Below are 18446 nucleotides of genomic sequence, written 5' to 3'. Positions count from 1 at the left end.
AAGGCTTTGGCACAAAGAAAGCATGATGGTCACACTAGGTCATTGGGTGTTAGAGCCTACACTGATTGGCACTAGTGCTAGTGGGAGATTGTTAGTTAGAGTCCTAGAGCCAATCATATGATGATTGTTGTATGGACTCGATGTATCATATTTTTATATATTTATAAAGGCATTTCTTTATGGTTATTATACTTACTTGTATTGGTGTCAAATAACTAAGTAAAATAGCGTCCTTGAGTAGAAACTTCTTATCTATATCAATCGATTGGTTGAATTGATAGTGAGATGATATAGAGAACACTACTCTTAATCATTCCTAGTCAAGTATTAACATTCAGGGACAATGTTAATGTGTTGAGACTAGCATGTAGGTCAACTCGATGACTTGATCTCACAAGTCATGGATATAGAGATATTAAGTTGACACATGGGTATGCATTGGAGAATGTATACTAAATGACCCGCCATGAGAAAGTATCATGGATCGTTATATGAGTGTCATATACTTTCTCATGTGACTATTAGTATGACTATCAGTCCTTGGACCTGAAATCACCATGATTCCCTACATAAGGAGTTGCATACTTTGGCTTCGTCAAACGTCATCCATAACTGGGTGGACTATAAAGGCGATTACTGGATATGTAACAAATTATACGGAGGGATGTGAGTGATGTAAATGAGATCTATCCCTCCTATATGACGGGAGTGACATAATGATTCTTGATAGAGTAAGACCACTAAGTGCATGGCCATGCCCATATGAGTCAATATGAGATATTGAGCTCATTTGTTTAGAGTAAGTCTACTTAGAGTTCAAGATATAGATTGATTAGAGGATGACACGGTCTATATCTCAATTTAATCAATCTAGATGTCAAGGATAGAAGGACATTATCATATATTGTGAGAGTCACAATTAGTAGTCACAAAGGTGATGTTGGATCTCAACATTCTTATAACTTGGGTAATAATGATGTGTTGCTAGATACCGCTCATTACTTATGCTTCTAAATGAGTTTTGAAGCATTGCCAACGTTATAAGAACCTATAGGGTCACACACAAAGGGCAATTAGATGGAGAATAGATTCATATGATGAACCAAGAGGATTAGGTTCATATGATGAACCAAATTGGATTAAGAGTAATCCAAATTAGACTAATTGAGTTAGAATCAATTTGATTCATGTGTCCAATGAGTCTAATTTAGATTATGACTCATTGAATCAATTTAATTTAATGGATAGAGATTCACTAAATCAAATTGACTTGAATCAATGGTTAGATTTGATCAACCATGGGAGATAAATGTGTCAAGTTTGACTTGACTTGAGAGGGAAGATGAAAGGTCAAGTTTGACTTGACCAATTGCCACCTCATTGTGACTTGACATAGGGACAGCCAATGATGGTGTTCCACATCATTAAGGCCACATCATTGTGTGCCACCTCATGAGGGAGACCAAGAGTCATGTCTCTTGGTAATACATGGAGGTATAAGAACCTCTAAATGTGTCCAGCCACATTAGTGATGTGAGTTACTTTTTGTGTACTCATTCAAGAGGTCATCTTCTTCCTCCTCTCTTCTCTCTTCTCCCTCTCATCCTCCATTTCTGTGACCACCAAGAGTGCTAGCACACTCTAGGTAGTTTCTTCTCCACCTTTTGTCCGTGTGGATACTTGTAGAGGAGTGTTCACTTGACACTCTACGAGATCCGACATTTTTGGATGAGCGGGATAAGCAAAGGGCTTCACTACAAAGGTATACTCTCTTTTCATATAGATCTAAGGTAGATCTAGTGTAGAAACATGTACATGATTTAATTTTAAATATATCTTCGCACGGATCCTGGCTAGAATTTGGGGTTTCCGCAACGCAAAAAGTGGTTTTTGCGGCTCGAATTGCTAATACTGGATGCCTAGACCAACTTTGGACGTCCGGATTGGCAGGGAGCCCATGGAAGCCTCTAGGGCGAGCTAGTTCAAGCGCTTAGACAAGCTTTGGGTGCCTGAACCCCCTTTTTCAGCACTTCTTCTCCTGCAAAAAAAAAGGTTAGTCCTGGGTAATAAAAATAGGTTCATCCTGTAAAACACAGTTAGTTCAACTCAGCAGATAGGAGTAGTAATTAAATCCTATCTCCTCGAGACCATGATCTAAGTTGGATCGACGCCTACAGTTCCCTCAATGAGGAACGCGCCCTCACTGGATCTCTCCTCCAGTTGCTTACCTTCATTTATCAATAGTAGTCACTTGACTTGTCTCTAACCCACTAAGTATTCCCACCAATTGTCAAGTGCACAAGCCTAACTGGACTTTGGTCGGTTGTCAGGTCCTGCAGACCCAACAGGACTTCATGTCAGATATCGAGCCCCACTTGTTGGTTAGTCCTAGGAAAACATACCGATTCCACTGTACAAAATTTTTTTGTACAAGTGTCACCTTTCCTTAAATAACCTATTGTGTTCTTTAGAAGTTAAATTAGGAATCACAGACAAAACTTAACATCATTGATTCCAAATTTAACTTATCTGTTCTTAATGGTTTAGATTTGAATCGCAAGCGGAACTTAACACTATTGATTTAAATCCACCTATGTTATTAATTCCATTAAATATTAATTTTCAAAATTGACCTCTAGGACTGCATGACGAGGCACATGGCCTTCTTGGATATGGGAGCAACCATCACCGCCTAGACAAAGCCTTTTAAGGAAAGCTAATATTTAATTTTCTTAAATAATTCTAGGTTAACCAAAAAGAACAATTGAATCACAAATTCGAAAAAGAAGAAAACACAAACTCGAAAAATAAATTCGATAAACTAGATCTAATTACCTCTTGTATTTAGAATTCTTACAAAGTAAATAACTAGTATGATGCGGAAGAAAACTACTAGTTATACCTTCTCTTTGTAAGCTAATGACCTCAAGATCTTTTGCCGTATTCCTCGCCTCGCCTTGGACGTCGTGTGGGTGACGATCCTCCAAGATGAACACCACCCAAAAGCTTCTTCCTCTTCTTCTAAAATCCAGTCACCGCCACCACCAAGGAGAAGAGAGCAAAAGGGAAAAGAGAAGGGAGAGAGAGGGCCGACCACTTGAGGATCTCCAAGCAAGAGAATAAAAATTGTGTCTCATGAAGCCACCTCGCCCCTTCTTTTATATTGGTTGCCCAAGGCAAATAACAGAAGAATTTTTACAAAAATTAAAATCTTCCTCTAGCTTTTCCTTTTCCCTTTTAATTTTCCTTTTCTTTCGTCTTGATTGAATCAATCACCAAAATTAATTGATGATGATTTTATTTTTTGTTTTTGGCCGGCCACATTGCTTGGGCACCAAGCAAGGGTGGCCGAAATAATTTTTTTTTTTATAAAATTTTACAAGAAGAAAAACTCTTATAAAATTTTACAAGCTCTCTTTCCTAAAGTAAGAGTTAAAAAAGGAAAGTTCTAAAAATTAAAACCATGTTTTAAAATTTAAAACTTCTCTTATAAAATTTTCTTTTTTAACATGGTGATAGAAAATTTAAATTTTAAAACTTCTCTTCCTTTTTTTTCTCAACCATGAAGATGGTTAAAAAAGGAAAGTTTTAAAAACTTTTAAATTCTCTTTTAAAATATGTGGCCTAATTCAAATAAGGAAAGTTTTTAAATTTAAAATCTCTCTTTTAAAACTTGTAGTTTTCTTCAAAGAGAAGATTTTAAAAATTCAAAACACCACTCTTATTTGAATTAATCTTGGTCGGCCCCTACATGCTTGGTCACCAAGCAATAGGGTTGACCCCTATAAAGAGGATGTGGTCGGCCCTTGCTTGGTCACCAAGCATTGGGCCAGCCCCCTTCTTGGACACCAAGATGGACCTTTCTTTGGATGGACTTGAGGCTTTAATGAGGATACAACAGGGACCTAGAGGAAAAATTGGTTTTGGCCTTCCGATGAGCTTGAGTATCCCGTGTTCGCCCCGAACACACAACTCAAGTTCATCGATAATAAGTCATTCCACTAGAGAGTTATTATCGCACTACCGCATCAATCCCAAATTACATTATGGGCTCCTTCTTATCATGAGTGTGTTAGTCTCCCTGTGTTTAAGATTACAAATGTCCACTAATTAAGTAAGTTACTGACAGCTCACTTAATTAATTTTTATCTCCGAGAGTAGTACCACTCAACTTTATTGTCATGTCGGACTAAGTCCACCTGCAGGATTTAACATGGCAATCCTTATGAGCTCCTCTTGTGGACATTCTCAACCTAGATAACTAGGACACAGATTCCTTCTATAATCAACAACACACTATAAGTAGTATCATTTCCCAACTTATCGGGCATATTGATTTATCGAGCTAAACCTCACCCTTTGATAAATCAAAGAAATAAATATTAAATATATGTGCTTGTTATTATATTATGATTAAGAGCACACACTTCCATAATAACTAAGGTCTAGTTCTTTTACTAAGTCAGTACAAAAAGAACTTACCTAAATGATCCTACTCAATACACTTAGAGTGTACCAGTGTAATTTATTAATCAAGATAAACTAATACTTAATTACACTACGACTATTCCGATGGTTTGTTCTTTTCCATCTTAGTCGTGAGCAACTGTTTATAATTTATAAAGAATTGTCAATATGATCTTCTGTGTGTGACACCACACACCATGTTGGCTACTATATAAATTAATTGAACAATTACATTTAACAAATAAATATAGATATTGACCAATGTGATTCTTTTATTTCAAAAATAAATGTTTACAAAAGCTAAGCTTTTAGTATACACTCCAACAATCTCTCACTTATACTAAAAGACTAAGCTGTCATATCTGTTGCCATACATCTGATTCCCATCCCCTCCACATGCCGATCAAAAGCTTTCGCCGGAAGGGCCTTAGTGAAAGGATCTGCCTGGTTATCTGCTGATGCAATCTTGGCGACGACAACTTCTCCTCGCTTGACGATGTCTCGTATCAGGTGGTACTTGCGCTCTATATGTTTACTTGCCTTATGGGCTGTTCCTTCGAGTTCAGAATCGATCGCTATTATCACAATAAATTGTGATGATCTTTGGCAAACCAGAATCACATCTAAGTCCATTAGAAAGTTCTCGAGTCATACTGCTTCTTTGGCTGCCTCATACGCTGCTCCATGGTTGAGTCCGAGACGTATTTCTGCTTAACACTCCTCCATGCAATGGCTCCACCTCCCAGAGTAAACACATAGCCTGACGCAGACTTACTATTGTCCCTATCTGATTGGAAGTCCGAATCCGTATAACCCACAGGGAGCGAATCGGTTACTTGGTAGACTAGCATATAATCTCTAGTCCTTCTCAGGTACTTTAATATATGCTTCACAGTAGTCCAATGTCCTTGTCCAGGGTTACTCTGATATCTGCTAATCATGCCCATGGAAAAACAGATATCAGGTCTCATACACAACATTGCATACATAAGGCTTCCTACAGCCGAGGCATAAGGAACTGCATTCATGTCCTCTATCTCCTTTGATGTCTTCGGAGACATCTCTTTAGATAAAGTTACTCCATGCCTAAAAGATAAGAAACCCTTTTTGGAGTTTTGCATGCTAAAACGAGCCAGGATCGTATCTATATATGAAGCTTGAGATAGGCACAACATTCTTTTCTTGCAATCCCTTATAAATTTGATCCCAAGAACGTGTGCACATTCTTCTAAGTCCTTCATATCAAATTATTTGGGCAACCATACCCTTACGCCCGATAATACCTTGTCATTGTTGCCAATTAACAAAATATCATCTACGTATAGTACAAGAAATACCACCACGTTTTCGTTACACTTCTTGTATACACAAGACTCGTCCGGACACTAAATAAATTCATATGACTGGATTACTTCATTAAACCGGATGTTCCAAGATCTTGAAGCTTGCTACAGTCCATAAATGGACCTATTAAGCTTGCACACTAGATGCTCTTTGCCCTTTTCAATGAACCCTTCTGGTTGCTTCATATGGATGTTTTCTTCAAAACTTCTATTAAGGAAAGCTGTCTTGACATCCATTTGCCAAATCTCATAATCCATATGAGTGGCAATGGATAAGAGTATCGGGATAGACTTAAGCATGGCTACCGGCGAAAAAATCTCCTCATAATCGATTCCCTCTTTCTGAGTGTACCCTTTTGCAACAAGCCTTGCTTTGAAGGTTTCTACCTACCCGTCTGTCCCTCTTTTCCTTTTGTAGATCCACTTACATCCAACGACTTTTATACCATCAGGTGGTTCTACAAGCTCCCAGACCTTATTAGAATACATAGATTCTATTTCGGAATTCATTGCCTTTTGCCAAGATACTACATCTATATCTTGGAGTACTTCGTCATATGTTCAGGGATCAGGTTCATGTTTACCCGGGATTAACTCCGAAGACTCTCCTAAAAATATGAATCTCTCAGGTTGCCTTACAACCCTCCCACTACGATGAGGCACTGCCTCTAGCTGTGTATCATGTGAGACACGTGTTGAAGTTTCTTGTGATACTTCATCTTGTACTGTTGGTATTAAAGTAGGTGTGTCCTCTCTTATTTCTTCTAGAATTATTTCACTCATGGGCTTATGGTTCATTACGTAATCTTCTTCTAAAAATCGAGCATTGGTGCTAACAATGATATTCTGATTTTTAGGATTATAAAATAAACCACCTTTCGTTCCTTTAGGATATCCCACAAACAGACAAACTTCTGTAAGTGATTCCAACTTGTCAGTATCTCCCTTCAGCATATATGCTGGACTACCCCATATCCGGATATGATTCAGACTAGACTTACACCCTTCCATAATTCCATGGGAGTAGAAGGAACTATTTTAGAAGGTACCATATTCAGAATGTACATTGCTGTTTCCAGAGCACATCCCCAAAACGAATTTGGTAATTCTGAATAACTCATTATCAATCTAACCATTTCCATAAAAGTCATATTCCTTCGTTCTGCCACACCATTCTACTGGGGTGTACCAGGCGCAGACAATTGGGATTGAATCCCGACTTCTGATAAGTAATTCTTAAACTCTCCAAAGAGGTATTCGTCACCACGGTCAGACCGTAGTGTCTTGATACTTTTACCAAGACGTTTCTCCACATCAGCCCTATATTCTTTGAACTTGTCAAAGCATTTAGACTTGCGGCACATCAGGTAAATGTATTAGTATCTTGAATAATCATCTATAAAAGAGATGAAGTATTCATAACCACCTCTTGCCTGGATAGACATAGGACCACACAAATCAGAATGAACCAGTTCTAACGCATCTTTAGCTCTATACCCCTTGGCCTTAAAAGGTCTCTTGGTCATTTTACCTTCCAAGCAGGATTCACATGTTGGAAAGTTTTCCAACTCTAATGAACCCAAGAGTCCATCGGCTACAAGCCTTTGAATCTTACTTAAGTTAATATGACCAAGCCTTAGATGCCAAAGATACGTTTGGTTCATTTCCGAAGGTTCTTTTCTCTTATTAGAGTTAGAAGATGTGTTATTAATTTCCATATTTTGCTTTATAGGAGAAATTGGATTTAAAATATATAAATTGTCAACCAATGCACCAGAATAGCTAATCACTTTATTTCTCTTTATAACCACATTATTACTAAAGGAAACTAAATATCCATCCAAATACAGTTTAGAAACTGAAATTAAATTCTTTCTAAAACTGGGTACATAAAGACAATTTCTTAAAATCAAATTTATATTCCTATCAAAAGATAAGTAGACATCTCCCACTACAACAGCCGCCACCTTAGTAGCATTTCCCATGCAGATAGTTATCTCTCCATCAAATAGTCGTCGGGTTTCCTGGAACCCATGCAAAGAATTGCAACATGATCAGTGGCTCCCGTATCTACACACTAGATATTGGTAGATAACACCGCTAAACATGTTTCATCTACTAGAGAATGAGATATATCTTTATTGTTCTGTTTCCTACGAGGAAAGTCTGCCTTCCAATGTCCTGACTGCTTGCAGATGAAGCACTTGCCCTTCGGCTTCTTCATTCTAGCCTTTTGTCCTGTACCCTGAGGTTTATTCACTTTCTTTGCTGAAAAGACCTGTTTCTTCTTCTTCTTGCCTTTCGACTTAGAAGTAGAACCATTTTCAGCATAGTGAATCTGAAAACTGTGACGAAATATTCCTTCTGCTGCCTGTAGTTCTGTCAGAAGTTTTGCCAACGTATACTCTCTTTTGTTCATGTTATAGTTCAGGCGGAACTGCTCAAAACTTCTGGGTAGCATTTGGAGAATTATATCGACCTGGGTTTCCCCATCGATTTCTCCTCCAAGGACTTGTATTTCATTCAGATAAGTCATCATTTTGAGGATATGATCCCTTACGGGTGTCCCCTCAGACATGGTGGCTGTCGTTAGCTTTCTCATTACCTCTTGCCTAGCAGTCCGACTCTGGTGCTTTGAGATTGTTCATTATATCATAAGCTGTTGGTAAATCTTGATGCTAATGTTGCAATACATTTGACATTGATGCTAAAATGTAACACCGCGCCATCTCATCAGCTTTTACCCATTTCTTATGATACTCAATCTCCTCTGGGGTAGAGTCACCGTTAGGTGCATCAGGGTAAGTCTCAGTCAGTACAAACTTATAGCTCTCGGCAGTAAGAACAATGCCCAGGTTCCTTTTCCAATCTATATAGTTGGGACCAGTAAGTTTGTTCTCTTTCAGTATAATGGCCAGTGGGTTGAAAGTTATCCTAAGAATCAAAAAATTAAACTTTGGTCAAGACTCTAAATTTAGAATAATATTGATTCCTTAAACAATACTATTTTAAATTAACCAACACCTCAAATCACCATGAATTTTGCATGCCACGATAGTGTGGACGTATACAAAATCAAACATTTGTAAGAGGAGGTTTTACCCATTAATTTTATTCTTGTCAACCTAACTTTATGACAAATAAAATTAATAGTTGGTTTCACTTTGGTCACACAAAACAATAGCAGTGACTCCGTTGGGGAGGATACTATTGAATGCGTCTAAGTGTATACCATTACTTGATACTAAGTCCATTAAATAGGATTATGCCCCTTCAGTTGGAGAAGATCACACGCTCCTAAATAATTTCCTATAACCATCCATAAAGGAAGTTTGATCTAGTGATCCGCAACAAACCCATCCGTTGTGGAGGGAGGCACTCAGAGCCAACACGCAAGCTTGTTGCATCACTTACAAACCAGTAATGGAGACCATGAGATTTATTAAATCCCTCTCCCACTTAGTTATTTAAAGTGAGGAATTTTAAACTATCCTAGCATACATCACATGCATACACACACATTACAGTAAATAAAAGCAATAAATATGGAAATTATTTTCTAACTATTATGGCCTTTTCTGTTACTGTCCTCCATGTGCTCCAACCCTAGCTGCTGCCATCTTTAGCCACCACCATCGGGTCGAGTCATTGCATCCATCTTGCTTCTTATTCCGCTGCACCTCTGGTGCTCCAAAAGTACCATGCCTCGCAAGAATCCGATCCGCGACAAAAATATAATTTTGCATATATCGATCCTATATTCCACAAGGGAATGTACATGTAATCTAGATCGAAAATAAAATTCTAAAATCCTAGGGCTAATACAGCTCCTGCTGTATTAGTTACATACATTCATGCACACACAAAATATTGCCCTTGACATGTCAAAGGGTCCAATCACACACAACATCTATAAGCCATAATAGCTGGAGCCTGCAACCAAAGAGTTAGCACATCCTACTATTATCCTGCCTAAATTATGTATGACATGTGCATAACCTATTTGAATTCTAAACATACAGAAGCAAACCCTAGCTCTGATATCAATTGTTGGTTAGTCCTAGGAAAATGTACTGATTCCACTGTACAAAATTTTTTTGTACTAGTGTCACCTTTCCTTAAATAACCTATTGTATTCTTTAGAAGTTAAATTAGGAATCGCAGACGGAACTTAACATCATTGATTTCAAATTTAACTTATATGTTCTTAATGGTTTAGATTTGAATCGTAAGCGGAACTTAACACTATTGATTCAAATCCACCTATATTATTAATTTCATTAAATATTAATTTCCAAAATTAGCTTCTAGGACTGCATGGCGAGACACATGACCTTCTTGGATATGGGAACAACCATCACCGCCTAGACAAAGCCTTTTAAGGAAAGCTAATATTTAATTTCCTTAAATAACTCTAGGTTAACAAAAAAAACAATTGAATCACAAATTCGAAAAAGAAGAAAACACAAACTCGAAAAATAAATTCGATAAACTAGATCTAATTACCTCTTGTATTTAGAATTCTAACAAAGAAAATAACTAGTATGATGCAGAAGAAAAGTACTAGTTATACCTTCTCTTTGTAAGCTAATGACCTCAAGATCTTCTGTCGTATTCCTCGCCTCGCCTTGGACGTCGTGTGGACGACGATCCTCCAAGATGAACACCACCCAAAAGCTTCTTCCTCTTCTTCTAAAATCCGGCCACCACCACCACCAAGGAGAAGAGAGCAAAAGGGAAAAGAGAAGGGAGAGAGAGGGCTGGCCACTTGAGGTTCTCCAAGCAAGAGAATAAGAATTGTGTATCATGAAGTCTCCTCACCCCTTCTTTTATATTGGTTGCCCAAGGCAAATAAGGGAAGAATTTTTACAAAAATTAAAATCTTCCTCTAGCTTTTCCTTTTCCCTTTTAATTTTCCTTTTCTTTCCTCTTGATTGAATCAATCATCAAAATTAATTGATGATGATTTTATTTTTTGTTTTTGGCCGGCCACATTGCTTGGGCACCAAGTAAGGGTGGCCGGCCCCTATAAGAGGAAGAAAATATTTTCTTTTATAAAATTTTACAAGAAGAAAAACTCTTATAAAATTTTACAAGCTCTCTTTCCTAAAGTAGGAGTTAAAAAAGGAAAGTTCTAAAAATTAAAACCATGTTTTAAAATTTAAAACTTCTCTTATAAAATTTTCTTTTTTAACATGGTGATAGAAAATTTAAATTTTAAAACTTCTCTTCCTTTTTTTTCTCAACCATGAAGATGGTTAAAAAAGGAAAGTTTTAAAAACTTTTAAATTCTCTTTTAAAACATGTGGCCTAATTCAAATAAGGAAAGTTTTTAAATTTAAAATCTCTCTTTTAAAACTTGTAGTTTTCTTTAAAGAGAAGATTTTAAAAATTCAAAACACCCCTCCTATTTGAATTAATCTTGGTCGGCCCCTACATGCTTGGTCACCAAGCAATAGGGTCGGCCCCTATAAAGAGGATGTGGCCGGCCCTTGCTTACCGACCCCCTTCTTGGACACCAAGATGGGCCTTTCTTTGGATGGACTTGAGGCTTTAATGAGGCTACGATAGGGACCTAGAGGAGAAATTGGTTTTGGCCTTCCGATTAGCTTGAGTATCCCGTGTTCGCCCCGAACACACAATTCAAGTTCATCGATAATAACTCATTCCACTAGAGAGTTATTATCGCACTACCGCACCAATCCCAAATTACATTATGGGCTCCTTCTTATCATGAGTGTGTTAGTCTCCCTGTGTTTAAGATTACAAATATCCACTAATTAAGTAAGTTACTGGCAACTCACTTAATTAATATCTATCTCCGAGAGTAGTATCACTCAACTTTATTGTCATGTCGGACTAAGTCCACCTGTAGGGTTTAACATGACAATCCTTATGAGCTCCTCTTGGGGGCATTCTCAACCTAGATAACTAGGACACAGATTCCTTCTATAATCAACAACACACACTATAAGTAGTATCATTTCCTAACTTATCGGGCATGTTGATTTATTGAGCTAAACCTCACCCTTTGATAAATCAAAGAAATAAATATTAAATATATGTGTTTGTTATTATATTAGGATTAAGAGTACACACTTCCATAATAACTAAAGTCTAGTTCTTTTACTAAGTCAGTACAAAAAGAACTTACCTAAATGATCCTACTCAATACACTTAGAGTGTACCAGTGTAATTTATTAATCATGATAAACTAATACTTAATTACACTACGACTATTCCGATGGTTTGTTCCTTTCTATCTTAGTCATGATCAACTGTTTATAATTTATAAAGAACCGTCAACATGATCTTCTGTGTGTGACACCACACACCATGTTGTATACTATATAAATTAATTGAACAATTACATTTAACAAATAAATGTAGATATTGACCAATGTGATTCTTTTATTTCAAAAATAAATGTTTACAAAAGCTAGGCTTTTAGTATACACTCCAACACGGACCTATCTAAACTTCCCACCAACTATCAGATCCCATAAACTTAGCTAGATTTTAGCCTAGTGTCAGGTCTTATAGACCAGTCAACTCCTGTACACTTGGTAGAAAAGTTAAACGCACACTACATCTAACTTTAACCTATTTGTTATACATCAAAACTAGATTATTAGTGCAACTTGCACTAACAATCTCTCCCTTTTTGATGTAATGACAACCTGGTTAAAGTTAGAAAAAAAATACAATAAAACAAGCATTAAGAATGAAATGTTTAAAGTGAATTGATTTTTCTAACCTAACCTACTATTCTCCCCCTTTAGCATACATCAAAAAATAAATGCATAAAGCATAATTAATAAAGGTTTAGCAAAGATTATTTAGTTATCTTGTTCTTCAAGCAAGTTTCAATCAATTATGTCAAGTACTTTAAATAATTTTGAAAACTGGTGTTTGAAAACCAAACTTTTCAAAGAAAAATTTCAAGTACTATTTTTAAAACACACTTTATAAAGGTAAAGACTTAGGTTTATTTTAGGGATGATTAAATATTTCTAAAACAATTTATACAATACTGATTTTGTAAATAAGTTTTCAAATATTTCAAAAGTAATAATTTTTCAAAATATTTTAAAACTATTTTTAAAAATAATTTCCAAAGTGTTTTTGCAGAAAATTTTCAAGGCAACTTTCAAAAAGGTTTTTAATGTAATTTTTAAAATAAATTTCAAAATATGATTTTGAAAATAAATTTTTTCAGATGATGTAAGTATTATAAAACATTCTTCAAGGCAATTTTTCCAAAAAAATGTTCAAAGGAAATTTTTCAAGAATTTCTGAGAAAACTTCAAAATTTTCAAACATTTCTAAGAAAATTTTTGTCAAATATTTCTAAGTAAAAATTTTTTTTCAAGAATTTCTTAGAAAACTTCAAAAATTTCTAAGCAAAGTTTTTCAAACATTTCTAAGAAATCTTTTGTCAAATATTTCTGAATAAAGTTTTTTTCGATAATTTTTTAGAAAACTTCAAAAATTTATAAGCAAAGTTTTTCAACTATTTCTAAGAAAACTTTTGTCAAATAAAATAAGTAAAATTCTACGTAAATATTTGCAAAGTAATTTTAAGGAATAAAAATTTTTAAGTAAATATTTGCAAAGAAATGTTATTCTTAGTAAATAATTTCCAATGATTAGCTAGTAAGAATAGTTTTGAAAAACCTTTTCAAAGAATTTAAGCAAATTAGTTTTGAAACATTACATATTTTTCAAACAAGATTCAACAAATAATGTTACAAATATTTTTTAAAAATTTTTAAAGCAAATATTAGAAGAATTTTTCAAATCAATGTTTATAAGAAATTTAGTAAATTAATTTAAAAATATTGTCAAAATGTATTTCTGTCACGCCCCAGAGGAGTCTCTGTCAGATAAAAATCCGACAACATTTCTCCTGTACCAGTGACAATTGGGACCAATATACATACATACACAACATATAACATATTCATCAGCCCACACGGTTGGAACATACATAATCACGCAGTTTATATAACATAGCCTACCCGGCTGGACATAAATCAATAAAACAACCACGTAGTTAATATTCAGCCCACACGGCTATATTAAAAGTACAGCGGAAAAATGAAGAGAAAACCCACAATCTACAACTAAAGTTTACTAGCCAATTAGGCTTACACAACCACAAGATCACGATAGCAAAACACCATGAATCAAACTCCAAACACAGACAAATTCATACAATACTAAAACCGCTGAATACTAAAAATACAAATAAAACGGAAATAAAACCGATGAATGTCCTCAGATATGATGTGGGAAGTGGGATCGTCAGTCGGGATTCTCCAAGCATCTATAATTCATCTACCTGCTACTTGGGGAAAGAAAAACCAGTTTGTGGGGTGGTGAGTATTGGAACTCAGTGGGTAAGGAAAGATAGTGCATGAACATAATATACAAATAGAAAGTGAGCTAAGAGTATACAGTCTCATAAGAGGAATAGCAGATACTAAAACAAAATCATAATAAATGTTCATACCTGAAACTATATCCTAGGCTAGTAATAGAAGGTCAGAAGTAGTACTAATCTGCTACAATACTGCTCATAACTATAGAGGAGATATGTAAAGTATATACAAACTTCTAATAAGTAAACCAAGAACTAAACACCTACAATGAGGGTATATCTCAACATAAGCAAGCATAGCAACATAAGTGAGCAACAACAGTAAGCAATAACAGCATATGTAAATAGCAGCAACCAAAACAAGTATAACAACAACGTATGCACAGATGGTCACTCCCGCCCACCTCTCTACACTATGACCCCCTGTATGGTCGAGAGGCCGGGTCAGTGACAGACTGTACACTACTCCAGATACCACTCTCTCGAGTGGCCGAGGGGACAGTTGGATAGTAGCTAACTAGCTACATTTGCGATGGGGGTCCTTGCTACTCGCAACTCCAGCTATCACTACCTATGAGTGACCGAGTGGAAGCACGACAGGACAAGCGGCATCAATTCCAGCTACCACTCTCTCGAGTGGCCAAGGATGCGGCCCTGGTCAACGACTCTCTCGACCGGAAGGGAGAATTGGTCGTTGACATGCATGTCATGATATGATGCACCAAATGCAACAGTCATCATACAAATATAAGCAAAAATTAGGTATGCTACATGAAGCCAGCATACTCAATACGGTACATAAACAAACAACAGTCATCATACCAATATAAGTAAAAATTAGGTATGTTACATGAAGCCAGCATGCTCAATATAATACATAAATAAACAACAGTTAAAACATACAAACATGGTATCTAGTATCTGCTACTTATCATGGACAACAACAAGAGACTGTATAGATATGAAAACGAATATTTCAAAGATCACGTGGAAGTATCAAGTGCAGGAAAAATAAGAGTGGAGTCAAGGTAAAACAGTTCTTATCCAAAATAGTTCATGCACTAAGTTCAAAAAACTATAGAATCAAGGTAAGAAGTATCCGCCTTAAATGTAGATCATGTCAATATAACTCCCACATCGAGACGCTTGTCTCGAATCAAAGTCTTGCAATAAATATATTTTATTTAGCTAATTACATATGAATTAAATAGCTAAATAAAACCTCCAACCTAATTAGGGTTAACCCAAATCAAATAGTCATTAATTTAACCCTAATTGATTATTAACTCCCATTAACCTCAATTCCTTAATTGAATTAGGTTTAACCTACATCAACCCTAATTCTCACCAATTCCTCCATGTGAATAGTTTATTTCTAACCCAACGTTATTAATTTACCCATCATTTAATCCTTTTGAATCAACTATTAAACATGATGAATCTATAGGATTATTCAACGATAATTAATCGTTACCTCCGTTTCTTATGCTTTGACGACAATGCAAAATCCCTCAGGTGGTGACAGTGAGAAAGAAGGCAGCTCATTGTTAGAGGGATGGCTGGCATAAAGGAGTTGCCAAAAGACATGGTCGGAGCTTAGTATATCCGCTGACTCCTAATCCTAACAACCCCAAACTTAGCACTAGTTATCAATAAATCTCTCAATTCATCTACTAGATTAATTAGTTACCTCAAATGTGGTAGCGAGGCAGCACTGGTGAGGATGAGGAACAATCTCCCCGTCTTCTTCAGCAATATCTCATGGCGATGGCCGGATGAGCGACATCGTGTACAGGGCAGTGAAGAGCCATGATTGATCACGAATTGAGTGTTGTGACCCGACTAGCTGAGGTAATCCTGTCTGGCTACTTGCATTGAGAACAAATCTAGATGAGAGGCGAATAGGTGGCTAAGCAGAACCTGCGATTCGGCTAGCTCAACAGATCCTCCGGTGATTGGCAGCATAGCGAGTAGATTCGCCTAGGATTCGCAAGAAGAGGGAAAAACAGAACCTCTTGCTCGTGGATGGAGAAAGATCAATGGTGACACTAGAGGAAGAAGGCTTAGAAAAAGGGAAGCTCACTGATGTCTTGCTCGCGAAGATCAGGGAAAAGGAAGATCAGGCGGCCTCATCGGTTAATAGCATCGCGTCCTTTGCCGGGAATGGTTGCTGCATTACCAGCGGTTCTCATGTGGATGGTCAGCGTCAGTGGTGTCAACATGCGGTGAGGTCGTGAGGTATCAGCGTCGAGGGTACAAAGAACACCGCTTGGCTGTCGGCGATGGCAGATTGGGAGCTTACTGTGGCTGGTGGCTTTGATTGAAGCGACTCCGGGGAAGAGCGGCGATGAATTTGTGCCAGCGATGAAGTGGAATCGAGTGGCGGGGGTGAGGGACGGTAGAGGAGAAGACCTCCATCGGCGGTGAACTCACGGGTGGCCGGCGATCGGGTAGGGAGAATCGCGAGAGGGAGAGAAGAGGATGAGAATAGGGAGAGGGAGGAGCAGCGGTGAGGTCTTGACGACAAAGAGGAAGAGGGAGGAAGGGAATCGACACTTCAAGATGGTTAGGGCACGGTGAGAAATAGGTTAAAAAAACAAGCATTTTTTATTAAATCCTAGATTAATTTCTCAATCAACTTCTATCTCCAAATATTCGAAACATACTTTTCCTTAAGCCCATAATTGATCCCCTTAAAAGACATCATACAAGCTCCAAAAAATTTCTAGAAAATTTCTAAAAATTCTTGAAAAATTCAATAAGATTATTTGTCAAATAACCTTATTATTTACTTATTATTTTGGTACCGTATTTTATAATTTTAGAATAAAGTGAAAATATGTTTTAAAGTAATTTTAAACAAAAATTTTCTAAGATAGATTTTTAATATAAGTTTGAAAAGAAATTTTAATGTAATTTTACATAAAAGTTTTAAGAAAGATTTTCAAAGTAGAAGAAAGGTTTTCTTTTACAAAATTCTTTCAAACAAAATTAGGTAAGAAGTAATTTTCAAGTTAAAAATGATTTGATTTGTCAAAAACTTTCTCAAAGCAAGTAAGATGTGTTGAACGTAAGTTGCAAGTTTAAGAAAAATTTTCAAATTAGTGTTTTAACATATTTTCAAAATAGTTGAACCCTTTCTCTCCCTTAAATTAACACTCCCCCTTAAGTTATATTCGGGTTTGGACATGTTAAATTGTGTAACATATTTTCAAAGCCCTTGCTCCCCTTTAACCTAGCACCTTCTAGTTATCTTTGTTGGGAACAAGGATCTCTACCTTTGTGCCTAAGTAATTCACTATTCGTAACACTAGTGTTCATCAACTATATTATTTACATCTTAGTATGATTGTTCACTTAAGTTTGATTAATCATTAATCAATTATTCTAAAATTAATTAACCTTAGATTTAGTTATATTAAGTTAAAATTAAGTTTAAGGTTAAATGAAATAATTTGTTACTAATTCAATAATAGTAAATCATTATCAATGGTTTATTAATTAACTTTTACTTGACCTAATTTAATAGGTATTTGAAAAAAAAAAAATAACTTATATTTCATATTAACTGATTGAGTTAATTAACTAATAAAAATATTTTATTTTAATTTATTTAAATTGATTGAGTTAATTTTAAGTTTTGATTAGGTTTAACTTAAACAAATTATTGATTAAAGTTGAGTTAGGATTAACCAAGTTATAAGTTTGAATTAATTCATAGTTAAATTTGTTAAAATTAGTAAACAAAGTTAAGTAAAATTAAGGTTCAATTTGAGTCAATCTTTAATTAATATAAATTATGGTTTAATTAAAGTAAAGTTAAGATTTTGATTAACGTTGAAATTAAAGTTGATTACATTAAATTAAGGTTAAGTTTAAATTAACTTTGTAACATCAAGTTTAATTTAAAGTGAATTAAGGTAAAGTTAATGTCTTAATTAGGTTAAATTATGGTACTAATCAAGTTAAGTTAAATTTTAAGACAAATTAAGCTTTCAATTAATGTTGAACTAAGTTCTTAATTAAGGTTAGATTAAAGTTAAGTTTAGAATAACATTTTGAGTTTTAATTCAATTAAGTTTTACTTATTAATTATTTAATTCAGTTTAAACTTTAATTTAATTAGATTTTAATTGATTTAGTTTTAATTAAAGTTTAAGTTTTAAGTTAAGTGTCTAAGTTTTTAAAAGGATTTTTAAAATATTTTTTGTAAATAGTTTTTAAAATATTTTTAAAACATTTTTAAAAGATTT

At 35.5% G+C, this 18446-nt stretch overlaps 1 long non-coding RNA gene across 1 annotated transcript; it reads right to left on the bottom strand.

Moving 5' to 3' along the window:
• Nucleotides 1–13963: 13963 nt before the first annotated feature.
• Nucleotides 13964–16757, bottom strand: LOC122051985. Its single transcript, XR_006131660.1, has 3 exons — nucleotides 15884–16757; nucleotides 15668–15814; nucleotides 13964–14157 (listed from the first exon to the last, which is right to left on the bottom strand). It is a non-coding gene; the product is annotated as an uncharacterized LOC122051985 (long non-coding RNA).
• Nucleotides 16758–18446: the final 1689 nt, after the last annotated feature.

Source organism: Zingiber officinale, chromosome 3A, assembly GCF_018446385.1.
Source record: "Zingiber officinale cultivar Zhangliang chromosome 3A, Zo_v1.1, whole genome shotgun sequence".
NCBI classification, from domain to species: Eukaryota; Viridiplantae; Streptophyta; class Magnoliopsida; order Zingiberales; family Zingiberaceae; genus Zingiber; species Zingiber officinale.
The sequence above is the reverse complement of the archived record's forward strand: the minus strand, read 5'-3'. Positions and strand labels throughout refer to the sequence as shown.